Genomic DNA, 17,630 nt, shown 5'->3' with positions numbered 1-17,630 from the left:
AATTGTCGTCTTCTTTCATAACTTATGGGCACTAGGCACTAGAAAGCATTTTCCACTACAATAACTACAACACAAAAACTCTAAACCAAACCCAATATTCACATACCCATACTTCTATTCATGCTCATACTTCCACTAGATAGCATGCCTACCTGCATAACAAGACTTTTGTGTGCATTTGTAGGTTTGGTTTTAGGTTTCAGTAAAGAAACTTTCAAAATAAGAAGCTGTAAAACCAGGAAGTTGGCAATGTGGCTCAGCTGCTACCTATTTGCAGAAGTAAACTACTTTATTTGTAGTAAAAAATATTCACTTTATTTACTACTAAAAGTAAACTGCTTATGCCTGAGATTTTAAGATTACAAGGTAGTATCATTCCTTGTGTCTCTAGGAAAAAACAAAACTTTTAATAACTGTAAACAAAAATTACTGTATCTATACTCAAACTTCCACAAAATCATTACAAGGTTCCAGCGGCTTTATTGAAACTGTCGTCAAGTATAACGATTACCACTAACTCTCAGTTATTAATCAGAAGACTTTGCTTACATACATACTGCAAATGGAAAGATATTTACTGGTTTAGAAACAATTACATTATGAGGAAAACATAAAAAATTGAATGGTTGAATGACTGGGCCCAGCAGGTTGTGATCAGTGGCATGAAATCTAGCTGGGGGCCAGTAACTAGCGGTGTACTCCAGGGGCCCATACTGGGTCCAATACTGTTCACCTTCTTCCTTAATGACTTGGATGATGGGGCACAGTGTACCCTCAGCGAGTTTGCTGATGACAAAATTGGGAGGAGTGGCTTATACACCAGAGGGTTGTGCTGCCATTCAGGGAGACCTTGACAGGCTGAAGACAGGGGCTGACAGGAACCTCATGCACTGCCAAGTCTTGCATCCAGGGAGGAATAACCCCATGTACCACTATACGCTGGGAGCCAACTGGCTAGAAAGCAGCTTTGCAGAAAAGGACCTGGGGATCCCAGTGGACAGCAAGCTGAACTTAAGCCAGCAATGTGCACTTGCAGCAAACAAGGCTAACAGTATCCCAGGTGGCATTAGACAAAGTATTGCCAGCAGGTCAAGGTAGGTGCTCCTTCCCCTCTACGCAGCACTGGTGAGGCCACACCTGATGCACTGTGTCCAGTTCTACAGTACAAGAGAAATACAGAGCTACTGGAGAGAGTCCAGCAAAGGGCCACTAAGCTGATTAAGGGACTAAAGCATTTCTCATATAAGGAAAGGCTGGGAGAGCTGGGACTGTTTAGTCTGGAGAAGAGAAGGCTGAATATGTACGAATATTTGGAGGAAAAGTGCAAAGAAGGCAGAGCCAGACTCTTTCTGGTGGCGTCCAGAGACAGGACAAGAGGCAACCGGCACAGACTGAAACACAGAAGGTGCTATATGAACATCAGGAAACACTTTTCTATTGTGAGGGTGACTGAGCACTGGCACAGGTTGCCCAGAGAGGTTGTGAAGGCTCCCTCATTGGCGATACTCAAAAGTATCCTGGACGTGGTCCAGGGCAACCTGCTCTAGGTGACCCTGCTTGAGCAGGAAGGCTGGACAAGATGACCTCCACAGGTCATCCAGAGGTACCTCCTACACCATTCTATAATTTTGTGAAAGTATTTTGATAAAAATACTTTCCTCATTTTCTTGGTAAAAGCAAAGCTATCACATGGCACTATAAATGAAAGGTACAGACTACTGTACTTAACATATTTGGTTTTACATTTGTGGAGTACAAAATAACAACATAAATGTATGTAAACAAACCTGTAAATAGCCCTTATACGAAGGAAAAAGTATAACGAGCATCAATACTGAAATTTTAGTCTCAGTATCTCAGCTTTATTTGTTATGTATTTTGTCATTCTTAGCAACAATTTATTGAGAATCGTACTGTAGTACCTTCCTTTAGTTTAAAAAAAAATGTGTAGGATATGTCACCCAAAAAGCTCTCAAAATCTGCTTTAATACTTGTCAAGCTACTTCACAACTGCTAAAACACATCTGAGTTTGAAGTAAAAGAAGTATTTGTATCACTAAAAGTTGCAACAGAAGATGAAAATATTGAAACCACTAATATCTTGTATAGAATCAATGCCTGGCCAACAGAGATTTCCAACTTACTAACACCTAGAAATAGAAAACTGACATTCTGATCAGAAACATAATATTTATGTAACAATATTTGTAATGAAATTCATTGACCAAAATATAAAACTAAAACCCCACACATATAAAACCAGCTTTCAGTTATAGAAATCATAGTCAAGGAAAGTATCATTTTTATAACAAAGTATCAATTTCATTACAAAATGAACAGGAAAGTATACTCGGTCTAATTTTTACACTTGAGAGTTTTTATATTGCAAGAACTGATACTTTTATGCTGTGTTTTAGGAATTATAATTTTTTGTTTGTTTAAATCAGTTTACTTAAAGACACATTCAGAAAGAGAACTTGTATCTTAAATTTTGCTTTTTACTGTTTCCACTGTGTTTTTTATATTCTTAAAACACAGAATTTAGAGCTAACAGAAAATGGCTCTGGGAATAAAAATACTTAGCAAAAGTAAATCCTTCACAAGCAGTGTTTATATTACTACAAATAAACCCAGTGTTTTCTTTCTAAAGCAAAGCTTATCATAGTAGCATCATTCAAACTATTAGAATGAGAAGTTTAGTCAGCACTTCCACTATAAAATGTTTTCTGTTTACCACAGCACAATGCAGATTTGACATGGACAAAACTAGAACACAAAAATCTTCATCCATGGGATTATTTCATTTAATCAGGAAGACGCTGTCAATTTGCAACTAGTTTATAGGAAATAATCAATATTTTCAGATACTCTACATCCTCATGTAGCACAGGTTCCTCCTCCTCCAGCAATGAATGTTTTGTCAAATCGATACATTTTTAAGTGAGTAAGTACAAAGAGCAAGGTGAAATGGGACACTGACAAAGTGAAAACAAACACAGTCTCTCCCAAAATTTCTGACATAGAAGATTTTCACCATAGTGGGAGATGAATCACTAAAGAGATTTAAAACCAGCGTGGTTTTCTTTTCATTTTTATACAGTTTCTACTCTGCATTGATTGTATAAAGCAAAGTCACAGAATGAAATCTATGTTAATTTAGTAATAAATCTGGTAAAAACCTGACATCATAATGGTTTCACATTTAATATGTAATCATTATTAAATGGCTCCCCAAATGGAAGATTCTTCTTTTCAATATACCACTAATTTAAAGGTACTTTATAGTTTTGTACAGTTTTAAAATACACACACTGGAAATTCATGGTAAGTTAGTTCAATTATCTTACTTCAATACCTAATCTGTTAAACCTAATTCTGTTATAACAAATTGAAAACAGTCCAATTCATCGGCACCCCCCCCCCCCCCCCCGCCTTCATCTTTGTTACAGATTCAGGAAGGGTTGTTTGATTTCCCCAACTAATTTCAGTCCTCGAATTGAAAATAATAGAGCGTTTCTATGTCTAAATAGAAAAATTCTGAAGAACTACAGAAGACACAAAGTGTATGACATCACTGCAGGAAGAATCTCTGACCTACAGTCACACCATAGGACCTTGTCTCTACAGGCTTTCAGATTTCCAAATGTAGTTATAAAGAAAATAAGGTGTATCATTTTGTACTTATTCACCCACCTCCCTCCTTAAACACAAGATTCAGAAGACCTAAAGCCCAAACTTACCCCTAGGAAAACAAGGTGCAAAGCAAGATGATTATCCTGCTGTGATCTTCCTGCAGTAATGTCACACATTTAAACAGTGTCCTTCAGTAAGTCCTTCCCTGAGGGATCTTGAAACAAAAAGTAAGATTCGTTAATAATTTTGAAATTATGAAAGCAGAAAAGCAATCAGAAAAGGTACAACACTTCACCTACACATGAGGATTGTTTTCCTCATTTTAAACCCACAAACAGAACTCAGAGCTCAAGCTGGTCTTCCTCTAAACTTAGAGGGTTTAAATCCTGTAAGCACAGCTATTAATACTTGGGACAGAGAGGGCACAATTCTTCTTAAGTGACTGTGATTTCATAAGTTCAATTTGGTATTTTAACAATACCTAGGTTGCAGAAGCCTCTTCTGAAAAAAATGAATATAGCATCTCAGATAACACAAAAAATGTGAGATATAAAAATCACTAATCACTTGTAGAATAATTTGGAATTCTAAAATATCTAGAAAACAGTTTTGTAAGATGAGTCGGTATAGTCAGTAAGTACAAAATATATAAAATGAATGTACATCTAAATACATGTTTATAATTTATTACTAGAAAAAAAATACAGTCTACCTCAAAACCCTTTTACCTGTAGTACAGCATTTCTAAATTAAAAGGTCTCACAGACTGTGACAAATCAGAAATTGAAAGCATAATTATATTTGAAGATTGTGAATTCTCACCTAGGATACAAATTATTAGTATAACCTTGGTAAGTGTTGATTTTATGGCAGGGATGCTGCTACAAAGTAACCAAAAATGGAACTCCTTCAGTTCGCATCCACACAAAACCCAGACTTTTAATGTCAGGACAGGGATGCATATATTAAGATGCAGAAAAGGAAAGGAACTTGAGGCACTTGCACTGGATCAGTCACCATCCCCGGAGGTATTTAAAAGACGTGTAGACGTGGCGCTTAGCGACATGGTTTAGCGGTGGACTTGGCAGTGCTAGGTTAACGGTTGGACCTGATGATCTTAAAGGTCTTTCCCAACCTAAACGATTCTGTGATTCTATGATATAAGCCACTTTTAACTAAGGAAAGGTGTCATTTTTAAGCAAGATGCAGCACCACACTGTGTATGTGCTAAACATAACATCAAGAACGTATAGCAGAGCTTTTTCTTGTTTTGTCACTTATGATTATATTCTTAGTAATTCCACTTTGCTTTGGGAATAGTATAGCTAATTGAAAAAGTCTAAGCTTTAGTAAACTTTCTTTTGGACAAAAAAGGTTCAGCAATAGTGATAGGCAATATACCAATACCACAATAATACTGCAATTCTCAACTTGTGGTACCAAACAACACCAAAATCATTAGGCAACAAGCTAAGGAGAAGACAGGAGCTAAGTCACACTCCCTGCCCCTTACCTCCTAGCTGTGGCACTCCTGTACATCCACAGCTAGGTGAGCAGAGCAGATAGTTGCATGTGAGGAAACAGACTATGTGACTCTGAAGAAGAGCATGTGGAAGAGCAGACAGACTGAGAGAAAGGTGTCTCTGCCTGCCAGAATGCGTCTGGGGCTTGGGGGAGGGGGACACCAGCCATTTTGCAATGCACACTGCCACAAGAGAAAGCTCAAAGGCAGGCCCCCACAAGATCAGCTAGAACCATTAAGAGGCCAGAGAAAGCCCTGTTTTCAAATACATGTCTCCCAAAGTCTTCTGAGCTGAATTCTAAACATTAGTATAGAATGCCATATTATTAGCAACTAGTAAATACTAAAATAGTTATCACCTATCATTATTTAGTAATTGTGGCTGTACAGGAACTTGTAGATGGCTCCATAGGCAAGAAAACCACTTGCAGATAAATACTGAGTGTTTCTGAATACCTTCCGAAATTGCTTTCTGAACCTAAAAATGTTTACCATCTGCAGACCTAACATGGCTGAAGCAGAAATGTTGTCTGAAAGAGTCTACAGAATTGCTCATGACCACAACAATTTAAGCAGCTGCAAACAACGCCAACAGGGAAAGTAAAAGTGTTTTCCCACAGTCCTTTACTCACTCTGTAACGTTGTCTAGATGCAACAGTTTATGGACCAGTATTTTTCAGGGTTAGTTTCAATTACCATAGTCTTGTTGACAGTGTTTGTAAATTAGGTGGTCAAGCAAAGAAAAGCACTAGTGAAAACAAGGGCCATCGCAGTCTAGTCTGCTTTGCAGGGCATATGAATACACCAACAGAAAGTTACTGTGACCTCTACAGCAGATCACAAAGTAAATTCAAACACATTAGATATCACGGAAATGGTTTGTAGGATGACTTTTGAATGCACAGCACTTTCAAATATCAAGGACCATGATTCCAAGGAAGTTACAGCTCTGGATTCAGGTTACTGCTGACAGTAACTTTTTATACCGAGTCATCCCTCACTTCACACTTTTTGAGAACCAAAACTTGGCATTGGAAAATATTTAGTATGGTATCTGAATTCCAAGACCTATCAGCAAATGAGTAATTACAGTGCTACCCAAACCATACCAGAATAACAATTCAACCATTTTCACTTCAAGAACCAGTAAAAAAATCTAATGTTGGTGTAGCCTGAGGTAATGTTACTTCTCATTCAATATTTACCAAGAGGTATCTTTTTCACTCAAACAAGCATAAGAAATTTTCTTTTCAAATCAAAATCCTTTTTAGAAACTAAACCAGATATGGAGTACACCAATGTCAACTTATCAACAATTTCAATTCACCAAAGCCTGTTGAGGTCCAAGCCACCTAATGTGTCCTGTCCTCTTTACTAACATGCCAATATTCTTGCCCTTAGAAGTGCTGGTAATCTTAATTAAGTAACCGTGCTTGAAAACTTATTTATAAATAAGGGTAAATACAATGCTCCCTGGTAAAATTCCGCAAGTACCAGCCAACACTAGGAGAAAAAGATTCAGATTGCTTATCAGGCAATATGCTCAGTCAGGCAATAACAAGATAGTAAAGGACAATGCCTTGAAATGTCTTCAATAGTGATACTCTGACTGAAAAAGAATACAGTTTAAGTGGTATGGTGATTAGTCATGCTAGGTAAATGAAGGATGAGAATGGATTACCCCAACCAGTGTTCATTTCAAATTCAGTTAGCATGATGGCCAACTAACATCCCTAAAGGAGTTATGTAGTCTAGATAATTCTTTGCATACAAAAGCAAAGTGATCAATTTATTAAAAAAAAGAGAAAAAAACCTGACTGCCCAACTTCATATTACAAATCAACGTAAAACTGTGTTTAAAAACAGAAGTTCAAAGCTCTTAGTTCTTACTAAGTTTACCAATTTCTTCTATTAATACTCTGAAGACCTCCAGTGTATTACCCAAAATTAAATCAAGGCCTAAGCTTCATTTCTAAATTCAAAACAAAACATCATTCTTTAGCTGGAATCTAGCATTCCAGGGGGCATCTATTATCATTGTTGCTGTTCACAAAAAACAAACAAACAAACAAATAAACCTACACAATTTAGATCAAGGTACAATAAACAGCTAAACTGCAAAGGTTCAAATTATCAGCATTGCACTAGTCTGAACTTAGGCCTCTTGAGTTACTTAGCTACAGATTTCTGAATATCTGAGAGTATTCAATATAGGTTCAAAGCCTGTATTTTAACAGCAAAGGAAATAGTACAAGTTCACAGGAAAAATAAATTCTTAATTCTTTTCACACGGGTATAGCTCCTACTAAAGACATGCATACTGCTCGGAGAAGCTTCTTATTGCAACACTACCAGATCAGACTTATTTACAAAGTTATTCAGGAAAAACACAAAAGAACTAATGGAGAAATTTTACAAAGAGGATCCAAGAAAGAACCGATAAAAATAGAAGAAAGAAAAAGAAGGAGATGAGGAAGGAGGGATCAAGGTAAGGGCAGAAAAAGGGAAAAAAATGCATTTTCTGCAAAAACAGAAATTTACATGCTGGCAGCAACAACTTGAACAAATTTCACTGATCCACCTATCTGGATCATTTCATGTTATTTTGCTTGGTGAGGAATTGCAGTATAGAATCCAGGACCTGATACCTTAAGTTTTGAGACTTAATTCAAACAGTAGTTTGTTGTTTGACCTTGTACAAGCCATATGTGTAATTTTTACTGGCATAAAATGAGAACACTGCTTATCCACTTATTTTTTAAATTATGAAATGAGCAAGCGAAAAGCCATATGTAAGCAGCAATAATATTCTACATAATAATTAGCCAACTTAAATAAATTAATGCCAAGATGCAACAATATACACATTTCCAAACTTGTGCATGCAGGTATTGGTTTTACCTTTTTAAATGCAAATGTTCTTCTGTTATGCTTGTATGTCAACTACGCAGAACTGCAAAAACGGGTGGGAATTGTAACCCAAAGGTGAAGAAACAACTCTAATTGACCACAAAATGTAATGTGCAGAACTAGCCACAGATTAATTACATCAGCTTCCAGTAGGTGTTAGTGACTAGAAAAGTACAGTTAATACTCAAATTCAAAATAACTTCACTACAATTGCTTCAGATTTTCCTGCGAGGAATTTTGGACACATTTTTCTTTAAATATATCATTAAAATCCTCAAATATAAGGAAGTAATGAGAGGGTTCAAACAATAATATAAATGTAATACCCTTAAAGTACTTTTTAAAACTGACGGAAAAACCCAAGACTATTCCAGCTCACTTACCCTGACCTTTAGGCTAAAAATTCTCGGGGGGGGGGATGGGGGGGGGACAAAACAAAACAAAACTATTAAGAGTATTGTGTGCCCATTAAGTTAGAAATAACACAGAGAGGGGGGAAAAAAAAACTTGACAGTCCTAATACAGAATTCCCAGTGCTACTGGGACTACCTGAAACTAAACTTTCTCTTATAGTTATGAGTACGGTGGCATACTTGAAAAACAACGGGCAGCTTAGGTCAAACACTGCGCCGTTTCCTTCAAACACCCATTTAAGATGGACAGAGCCGGGGCCAGCCCGCAGGAGGGCACGGCCGGCCCGGCTGCCCCGGAACGGGCATGCCGACAGAGCCCCCTAGCGGCGACGCGCCGAGCGCGGGGCAAGGCGCTCCCGCCAGAGCGGGGAGCCCTGCCCGAGGAGCGGGGAGCCCTGCCCGAGGAGCGGGGAGCCCTGCCCGAGGAGCGGGGAGCCCTGCCCGAGCGACGCCGGCACGGTGAAAAGCATTCTTTCGTGTAGCAAGAGCGCATCAAGGGCTCTACTCTCCTAGGTACCTCACGTCCATAAACGTGACTCCTTTCAGTTTGCTCACTGGCCTAACTATGCCAGCAGAACTTAACGCTTCACAAGCCTCCCCTCTTTCAGTGAAGGTCAGAGAGCATCACCCCTGAAGGATGCCTTGTATGTGCACTCTGAAGAACACACCACGTATTAGGCGCCTAAAAGTAGTGATGTGGAGTGTTTTGAAGTTTTATGCAAAATATTCCTGAAGGATGCCAGTACACGGCATTTATCTTCTGCTAAGAAAGTACTTTTGGAAGTCTTAAGATACCATCAGCATCCTTTTAATATCTTTATTAAACAGAATGCAATTATTTCTGCACCATCTACTCAAGTAACAAGTCCCAAAGGGGAAACTTATATGGAACAATCTATCACTATGATCAGTGCTTTTCTTTCCTGCAAAGTTTGCACACGGAAAAACACCTACGGCTTTAGGAAAGCACATTTTACCTTCAACCTCAAAAACATGTGCAGCATTTGATTCTCTAAGTGCTAAATATAGCATTTTAAAACAATTTAGTCTGAGCCTAAAGTATTTAATTGGATTATGTTACACATGTAACACCTTAGCTAAAATAAAGTCCGATACCAGGCAGCAGTAGGCATTTGCTTGCAATTATTTACATTTTTACAACCTTGGCAGCTGCTTTATATAGGGATACTTTAAAAAAAAAGCACACTATTTAAGCTCAGTGTGTTCCAAGCTTAAAAGCAACTTGTTATATTAAAACAAGCTAGTGATAATGTAACAAATGCTTAAACAATTTCTGATACTTTAAGTACTATACTCTTTTAAAAAACTACCATATTTACAGCATATTTCCTAAGCTCTAGTGGCACTGAGCTTATCAGTAGAGTACTATAAATAGAATTTTAAGAATTTTAGCACTTCTTAAAAATAATTTTTGAAGAAGCACAAAGGAAAATAAACCCTTATAAAAATGCACCTGGATGAATATTTGTAATATGCTCATTTTAGATACGTACTATAAATTTTAAATATGTATGGGTTTTTTGAGAAAGCACTTAACTCTGGTCACTGATGTCACTGCTGAAAACAGCTGTCATACTAAAGAACCTTAGGAAGGTAAGACAGCACAACAGAAAAAAGCTACCTATTAATTCCTCATTCATTTATGAAATAAGTATACAAGTATCAGTGCTGCAACTGGCTTCAATGCACAGGTTTAAAATGGACGTCCAATTGACCAGCAAATGCTGTTCTCTCTTTACTGTTTTTACTCTGCAGTGTAGAGTTTTTAAATTTCCGTCAAGGATCTTCAATAAGAGAAAAAAAAATCCTCCAGTTATCTGCATGACACTAAACTAAAGAATACACACATACCCCCACAGGCCTATTTTGGTCTAGATTAAAAACGCTTCCCTCCTACTTATTAAGGAAATATTCCATGCTGATATCAAAAGCGATACAGGAGAGGGCAAAAGGGGGGTACAGCGGAAGGGTGGGGTGGATTCTGGGGGGGATGGTGACAAGTATGTCTTCCTTTTAAGTAAATGGTCTTTCTTCTATTTTTAATTAAAACAGTGTTTTATACTCCCTATGTCCTATATTTACAAGACCGTGGCATTTTATCTGTATATCTCTGGTGCTTTCCTTGGGTGGAGAGAGTCTAAAGGTTATGCTGGTTGAAGGGATTCAAAATGCTTGAAAGCTGCAACACTGCAACTGGCCACCCTATTTCAAAGCCTTAAAATCCACCTGGTGGAAAAACAGAAATGCACACACGTCATTAGGAGAGTGAAGTTTTCTGAAATTTAATATCGAGCAATATTTGAAGGTGAAAGGAAGGAGGAGAGGAATTGACAACTGTTCAAATTTAGTAGAGAAGGAAAAGAACAGAGAAGACGAAAATGAGTAGAAGGGGGCGATAAGGAGGAAAAGAAGTACAGAGAAAGGAGAACAGAAAAGAAGGGGGGAAAAAAGGCAGTGGGAATGGAAGAAGGGAGGAAGCTAAAGGAGTAGGGGGAAGAAGGGAATGAGGAAGGAAGAAGAGAGGAGCAGGGAAGCTCCCCTTCCTGCCTTCCTCCCTCCCTGGAGAGCCGTGACCAGCTGGCAGCCTCGTACAGCAGGCTCAGACCCTCCCATTGCTCAGGCCTTCATCACCTGTCTGGGACCAGGCACTCCGCTCCCTGCCCTTCCTGCCTCCCCTCCCTCGCGTGTTGGTGCCGAGGGGGCCGAGCGGGGAGGGAGGAGGGGGGGCCGGCTCCCCTCTCCCCACGCCAGCCCCAGCCCTTTGAACTGGTTACAGCCAGCGGCCGCCGCACCAGCTCGCCGGGCTACAGCCACCTCCTCCCCCCGCTCCCCTTCCGCCTGCCGGGCCGGCCGCCCCGCTCCGGGCCGCCGGGCCGGGCGAGGTCCCACGGGACCGGATTCCTTCCCCTCACCTCGCGCCGTCGGGATCCGGCTCCTCGGCGGCGGCGGGAGCGGCAGCATTCCCGGGACGCTCTCTCCACGCCGGCGCCCCCGGCGGCTTTTCCTCCCCGCGGGGCTCTCTCCGCTCTCCGGCCCGCAGCTCCCGAGCGCTCCCGGCCGCCGCAGCCCCGTCCCACCTCTCCGTTCCCTCCCCGGCGCTCTCGGCTCAGTAATGGCGGCCGCCGAGCTTCCCCGGCTCTCGCTTCGCTGACGGAGTCTCTCTCTCCCCCTAACTTTACCTCAGCAGCTTCCCTCCCCTCCCCCCTCCCTCCCGCCGCCGAGCTCAGCGCGCGCCCGCCCGGCCAGCTGCGCGTGCGCGGGGAAGCGCCTCTTCCTGCTGCCGCTGGATTCCCTGGGAAGCCTGGGAGAGTGCGCGCGGCCGGCCGCCAGCTGCGCGCGCACGCGCGCCGCTCCGCCTCCCCTCCCCTCCCCGGCCCGTGCGGGCGCGCGCGCGGGGCGCCTGGCTTGTGCCCCGGTGGCCGCAGGGGTAGCGCGCGGAGCCGGGAGGCGGCGGGCCGCGGGTTCTAGTCCCGCCTCGGACGGCGATGCAGGCCGGGACGCCGCGGCGCTCGCTGCGGGAGAACGGCTCCGAGGTGTGGCCGTCCGCACGGCGCCCAGGCGACGGCGGGGCTTGTTCCCGAGCGCGGCCGGCTCCGCGGAGGGGACGCGGACAGCTGGAGCCCAGCCTGTGCTCTCACCCAGCAGCAGTGCCTCCCAGGGAGGAAAATGGCACTTGGCTGGGATGGAGTTAAAAGATGCCAAAATGCTGCGTTGGTCAGCCCTGTTTGCCCACTTCTCTCTTGCTAGGCTGCTTGTAACTTTTCACAATGCTTCCCAGGTTTAGGCAGTGTAACACAGCACTTTGGTTTTTTTTTTTTTTAATCATTAAAAAAGTGAGGAATGGCAGCAGAGCCCGCTTTGGGGCCTACGGATGTAACCTGCGCATCGCCTGTGCGGGAGGCGTAGGACATTGCTTCGCAAACGATACCAGCCACCGTGACAATTCAGGAGTGAGATTAAGCAACCAAACGTGATGCACGCTTTTCAGCGTTCTCCCCACGTGCCACCATTTTGCAGGTGGCTAGCGGGAGGTAAAATCCCTCTCCCACTCTCAGAGGCCTCCTGGGTGGTAATTAAGGCCCGTGAAGCACTCGCGGAGTGATGGCGTCGCAAAGCGGCCAACACGAGTATTTGTGCTTCTGCCTTTGGAGCTGGGTTTCCCCAGGGAGTCGTAGGTGAGGCATGGGACACAGCGAAAAAACTAGTACGTAGGTACTAATCTACACTATCCAATTCAGGGGGCAGGGCATATGTGGGCATCATGCACGTACACCTTATTTCTCCATACGCAGAAATGCATATTCTAGGCATCATTTATTATTAAAGATCGTTTTCATGTGTACATACAAAGGAACAAATATTTTGCTAGCAACCTTATTCCTGGCACAGTCCAGGTTTTGAGTGTTTTACTTGTAACCATAATACTTAATAACAATATGGTTCATTCTGTGCAATTTTACACCTTGCAAGCACATCTTAAAAGTTTTACATCTGAAAATTAGGAAATTAAAAGGTTTAAAAATTCAGATCCTATCTAAAGACACATTGCCTGTAAACTTGAATTTTTGAGAAAATTCTAACTAGCTAAACCTTTTTGTGCTAAATTTGAGTGAACAGCCTTGTGTGGACGCTGCCTCACAGGAGAGTATTTCTAGAAATACTCATCTTAGGTAGGTCCACACTAAAGAGATGTAAAATTATTTGACACTGTAATCGCAGCACCTGCTCAAGAGTTTTTGCGGTTCTCCTAGTTCTCAAAAAAAAAAAAAAAAGGCAAGCTAAACAAGCCTAAAATCAGAACTGAATTTTAATTTGAATTGCCTGATTTTGAGTTTCTTGTATTTTTTTTGTTCAAAATACATACCTTGGGGTATTAAAGCCCCATTTCACATAACCAGAATCAAAACCTTATATTCATATGAAAAAAAATCTTTTGAGATTTCTTAGCTTAATAAAATAGAAATTTAAAGGAGTGAGATCTGTATCCTTCTGAAACTCTGCATAGGTATTAACTACCTTAAGTAGTTAATATTAATGAATTTTCATAAAGTTCCATCATGTAGAAGACCTTTCATGTAGAAAACCTCTCATGTAGGAATTGATTGTATCACTTACTGTGATCCTGATACGAGTCAAAAAAAAACCTCAGCAAAGCAAGTAGGCTTACATAGGTATAGATGTAAAAAAAAAATTTAATGAAGTAGGACATGAGCTTGGGAATAGCAGGAAGCCTTTCCCAGCAAACTCAAACCTGAAGCATGCAAGGACAGCGAGGAGTGCTTCAGTTAGAAGCAGAAGGCAACACCATTAGTTACAGGGAGGGTGGAGGTACTCTTTTCACGAGGATCCACAGCAACCAGACGAAAGGCAACAGGCACAAGTAGCTTCCTATGATGTTAGTCCCCAGTAGACACACCATCAGCTCCAAAAGCAGTCCTCAGTGGAAGAAAGGAACAGGTTTCCAGGCAGAATTAGATCAGCTAATTCTTCTTCCTCTGACCCTAAACAGTCCCCCCAAAATTAATATAATAGAGGAAGACTGTAAAGTCAGAAATTGATTTTCATATAGACTTCCTCACTTCAGATCACTGCAGTAAGAAGAAACTGATGTGCAGAAACTGCATTTGCTTGTTGCCTTCCAGGAAGCACGCAAAGTTCTGGCAGGCTACAGTAGGCAGCTTGCTATGATTTTGCAGAGCTTATTAAACCTTTTGATTTTGGATAAAGCTACGAAGAGTCAAGAATTATGGCCAACGAACCAGCAAGCAGGGTTATAAGCAGATTTATGACACAGTGTTTTTCCTAGACTATGAAATTTATAAGCTTTGCAGTTTAATGTTAACTATTGGGTAGAGATATACACATCGTCCATTTCAGATGCATATTAAGAAGACATGCAAGGTTTATAAAGTTTCACAGGGAAAGTGGTGAGAAAATTGCAAATCCATGAGAAAACAGCAGACATACGGGTAGTTTTATGCCCTTATTGAGAGCAAAATAACTAGAGCTATAGGGCTACTTAAAGATTCCATGTCACTAATGAAGCAATAAGATAAACGAGAACAACTTGAACAAAGTATTTTTTAATATGAAATTTTATTAAAATAGGTCCAAAATATTTGTGAATATCTGTCAGAAGAAATCTTTCAAAAAATCTTTTCTGAGACTGAGAAGAATACAGGGAGCTTTATAACTTAGAGAAGGCATAAAAATAAACTATAATAACAAAATCCAATTACTAATTTAGCTAGGTTAGTGTTTTGTTAATTATACTGTATTATTTGTATATTCTGTAGCAGATTTCCCCTTAGAAACACCCTCATGCTGCAAGGGCTGATTATAAACACAAATAAAGTAAGCACCTTCTAGATATCTAGAAGCCTGTGCAAGGCGAGCAAAGAATGGATAGTTTGCTTCTGTCTTTCCTTTTGGACAGCATGGCCCTAGGAACAGAAAACAGCAGCAGCAGCAGCAATCCACCATTTCCCAGCCTCTTTCTGTCTCTTTAAGCCAGGCCCAACGAGAGAAAAGTTCGTATCTCGCTTTCCCCATGCTTCTAGAATTAGGGGATTTCAAACCACAAATCAGATCAGCAATGCACACACTTCTCATGGGTACAGCATTTTCTTAATTGCCTTCGCTCTTCCATCTTTGCTTTCTTTCCACCACTTGGAAGTGCAAAGCAAGCAATCTTACCAGTGTACTGAACCAAAAATCAATGGGGTGTTGTTGGTTGTAGAACATGAAATCTGCACATATTATTTTACCACAAGCTGCTTTTCAGACCTCTTCCCCAACATCCCTCATTAGACAGCAGAACTGCCAGGTCTGTCTCACTTCAAGGAAAAGGCACTGTTTTGCATGAAGTTTAAGAATCAATGTTACAGCACCTTTTCTGTGAGAAAATCTGCACACACTTTGAGATTGTTCTACTATTTACGCTCATGTTAATTCATTGCATTGCATGTAAAAGTGTTTGCATGCAGGAAGAGAGAGTGAAATAGAAGCGTAAATACTTAAACCATCATCTCAAATTATTAAGGAAAACCTGTTTGGTTTCTAAGAGGAATCATTCAGATAAATGCATTCACTTACTAAGAGACCCGCACGACTGCATAATTCCATGGTGTTAAGGGGAATAATGCTCACTAGCATTATTGGTTTCCTGATCATCAGTACACCTGACAAAACAAATAGCAGGTAGAATATTCCCCTTTTTTTACCTTTCTCCTAATCTCCACTCTTGTTCCGGTTTGGGGGTTCAGGTTTTGGGGTTGTGGTTTTTTTTAAACAAATCTTTTATTCATTTTTGAATTTAATACTACATTGATCACCATTTTTTATTAATTTGGATGAGCTACTGTTTCAAAGGAACGTCAGGAGCATGACCAGTGATTGTACTGAACCTGACATGCAAAATCAAGCATTTTTTGCCTGCAGTACTCTTTCTCTTAAGGATTCTTTACATAAATACAAAAAGCTATTAATAAACAATCAATTAGCCATAGATAATTGTTTGGGTTTGTAGAAGTCAATTATTTTGGAAATAAATTATGGCAGATTTTCTTCCCTTAAATTTTTATTGACATTTTGTACAGCAGAATGCTATTTTATCTATTGAAAACTGAAATGTAAATAAATATTTGAATATTGCAATGCACTGCTTTATACAAGTTGGCTATTTGCAACAGTGTTTCCTAAAATTGTAATTTTGTTTAATGATTTTAGTGTCAAGATTATTATCTGGTATAGTCACAAAATGATGTACTTTTTTCTCATTCCATGGCTTCGCTATGGTTTAGTTAAGTGTGGGTGACAGAACCATCATTCCTTCCACATCTGTAAGAAAATCATGTAACATCCAAAGGGGTTTTTGTTGTTGTTCCCCCTCCCCCCCCCCCCCAAATCCATTATTTTAGATGATACTGCCTAATAGTGGGCAGCGTGTAGACAAACCATAGGAAAGGGAACTGAGCATGGTCAGTACCTCTGCTACTACTTAACAGGCTTTTTGGTCATCTTCTTATAGGTGCCAACACATCGCATTCTTGTCGTCCTGATCACTTCTGTGGACCAGCATGGTGGTACGTAACCATATTTCTCTGTACTACTGGAAAAATATTCACTTTGTAGGGCTAAAAAAAAAGCAGTTTTGAAGGGGACTTTGAGCAGAGCATGTTGTACAAGAAAGCTCTTTTTTTGTCCCCCTGTACTCCTTAGCAAGGCACAAAAAATTCTGCTCGTGGAAGAGTAAACTGCAATCTGCCATACAAAAGAAGTCATCCCATGATTTAAATTGGACTAGCGATCAAAACATCTATATCACACTCCAATACAGGAATGGCAGCTACCAGAGTCACATAATCAGCTCTTTGTGCCATAACTCCCTGCCTTTTTCTAAGCCATGCTATGTTCCACTCTGCCAATACGGAGTCCCTGACTCCTGAAGACTGGAAAATCCCAGAGGAGTGCAGAAAGATCCAAAAGAGCATGGGAGAGAGTGTGTAAAGACGTAGAATCCAGTTCTACTTCTAAAAATTAACTGGAAAAGAAAATTAGCCAGACACTTTACCTGTTTTAGTTTAGAAAAAGAAAGAAAAAAAACCCTTTCAGGATAAGTTTAGCACTTATGTATATACTAATGAAACCTAAACACTCAGGAGAGAACTATTGCCTAGCTCAACGTAGAGAAGGAAATAGCCGATTGTTTCAGTTTGGTATTTTACTTATAATGAGCCAGTTTTAACTCCTGCTCCACGCCCCTGGGTGCTCTAGTCCAGCCTCACAGAAGCCTTGGCTTCAGCAGAGCACCGGGCCACCCGCAGCACCCCACACCCTTGGCTGGAGGCTTGCAACAGGCATGCCCGCAGCATCCTCTCCAGCCGACAGAGCCTACTGCTATAATCCACGCAGGTTTGGATACCAGTTCCTATGGACTTACTGATGATAATTCGTTTCAGTACAGGTGTCAGTCTGATGAAGGGAGAGGAGGATAGATTTTTATGAACAACACCTCTTCTGTTGCTTGCTTGCTTGTTGAAATCAGTGAGTGAAGCACTGGGAGCTGCTGAGAAGAGATTACACTTATCACAGGTGAACAAGAAGAGGGCTGTGAGGAGAAGATACCAGAA

General features: G+C 40.8%; 1 protein-coding gene across 2 annotated transcripts in view; it reads right to left on the bottom strand.

Moving 5' to 3' along the window:
* ARHGAP5 (Rho GTPase activating protein 5) overlaps positions 1-11,702 on the bottom strand; it is a 48,047-nt gene extending 36,345 nt beyond the window's left edge. Inside the window, exons 1-2 of one of the 2 annotated variants that reach the window (XM_075503118.1) lie at positions 11,412-11,702; positions 3,741-3,847 (exon numbers count right to left, since the gene is read on the bottom strand). The gene's annotated coding sequence lies outside the window, so the exon portion shown is untranslated. The remainder of the gene's footprint in view (positions 1-3,740; positions 3,848-11,411) is intronic. The other variant, XM_075503119.1, reaches the window with a different exon arrangement.
* Between the last annotated feature and the right edge of the window lie 5,928 nt (positions 11,703-17,630).

Source organism: Mycteria americana, chromosome 5 (assembly GCF_035582795.1).
Source record: "Mycteria americana isolate JAX WOST 10 ecotype Jacksonville Zoo and Gardens chromosome 5, USCA_MyAme_1.0, whole genome shotgun sequence".
NCBI lineage: Eukaryota > Metazoa > Chordata > Aves > Ciconiiformes > Ciconiidae > Mycteria > Mycteria americana.
This window is presented reverse-complemented; position numbering and strand designations above follow the sequence as displayed.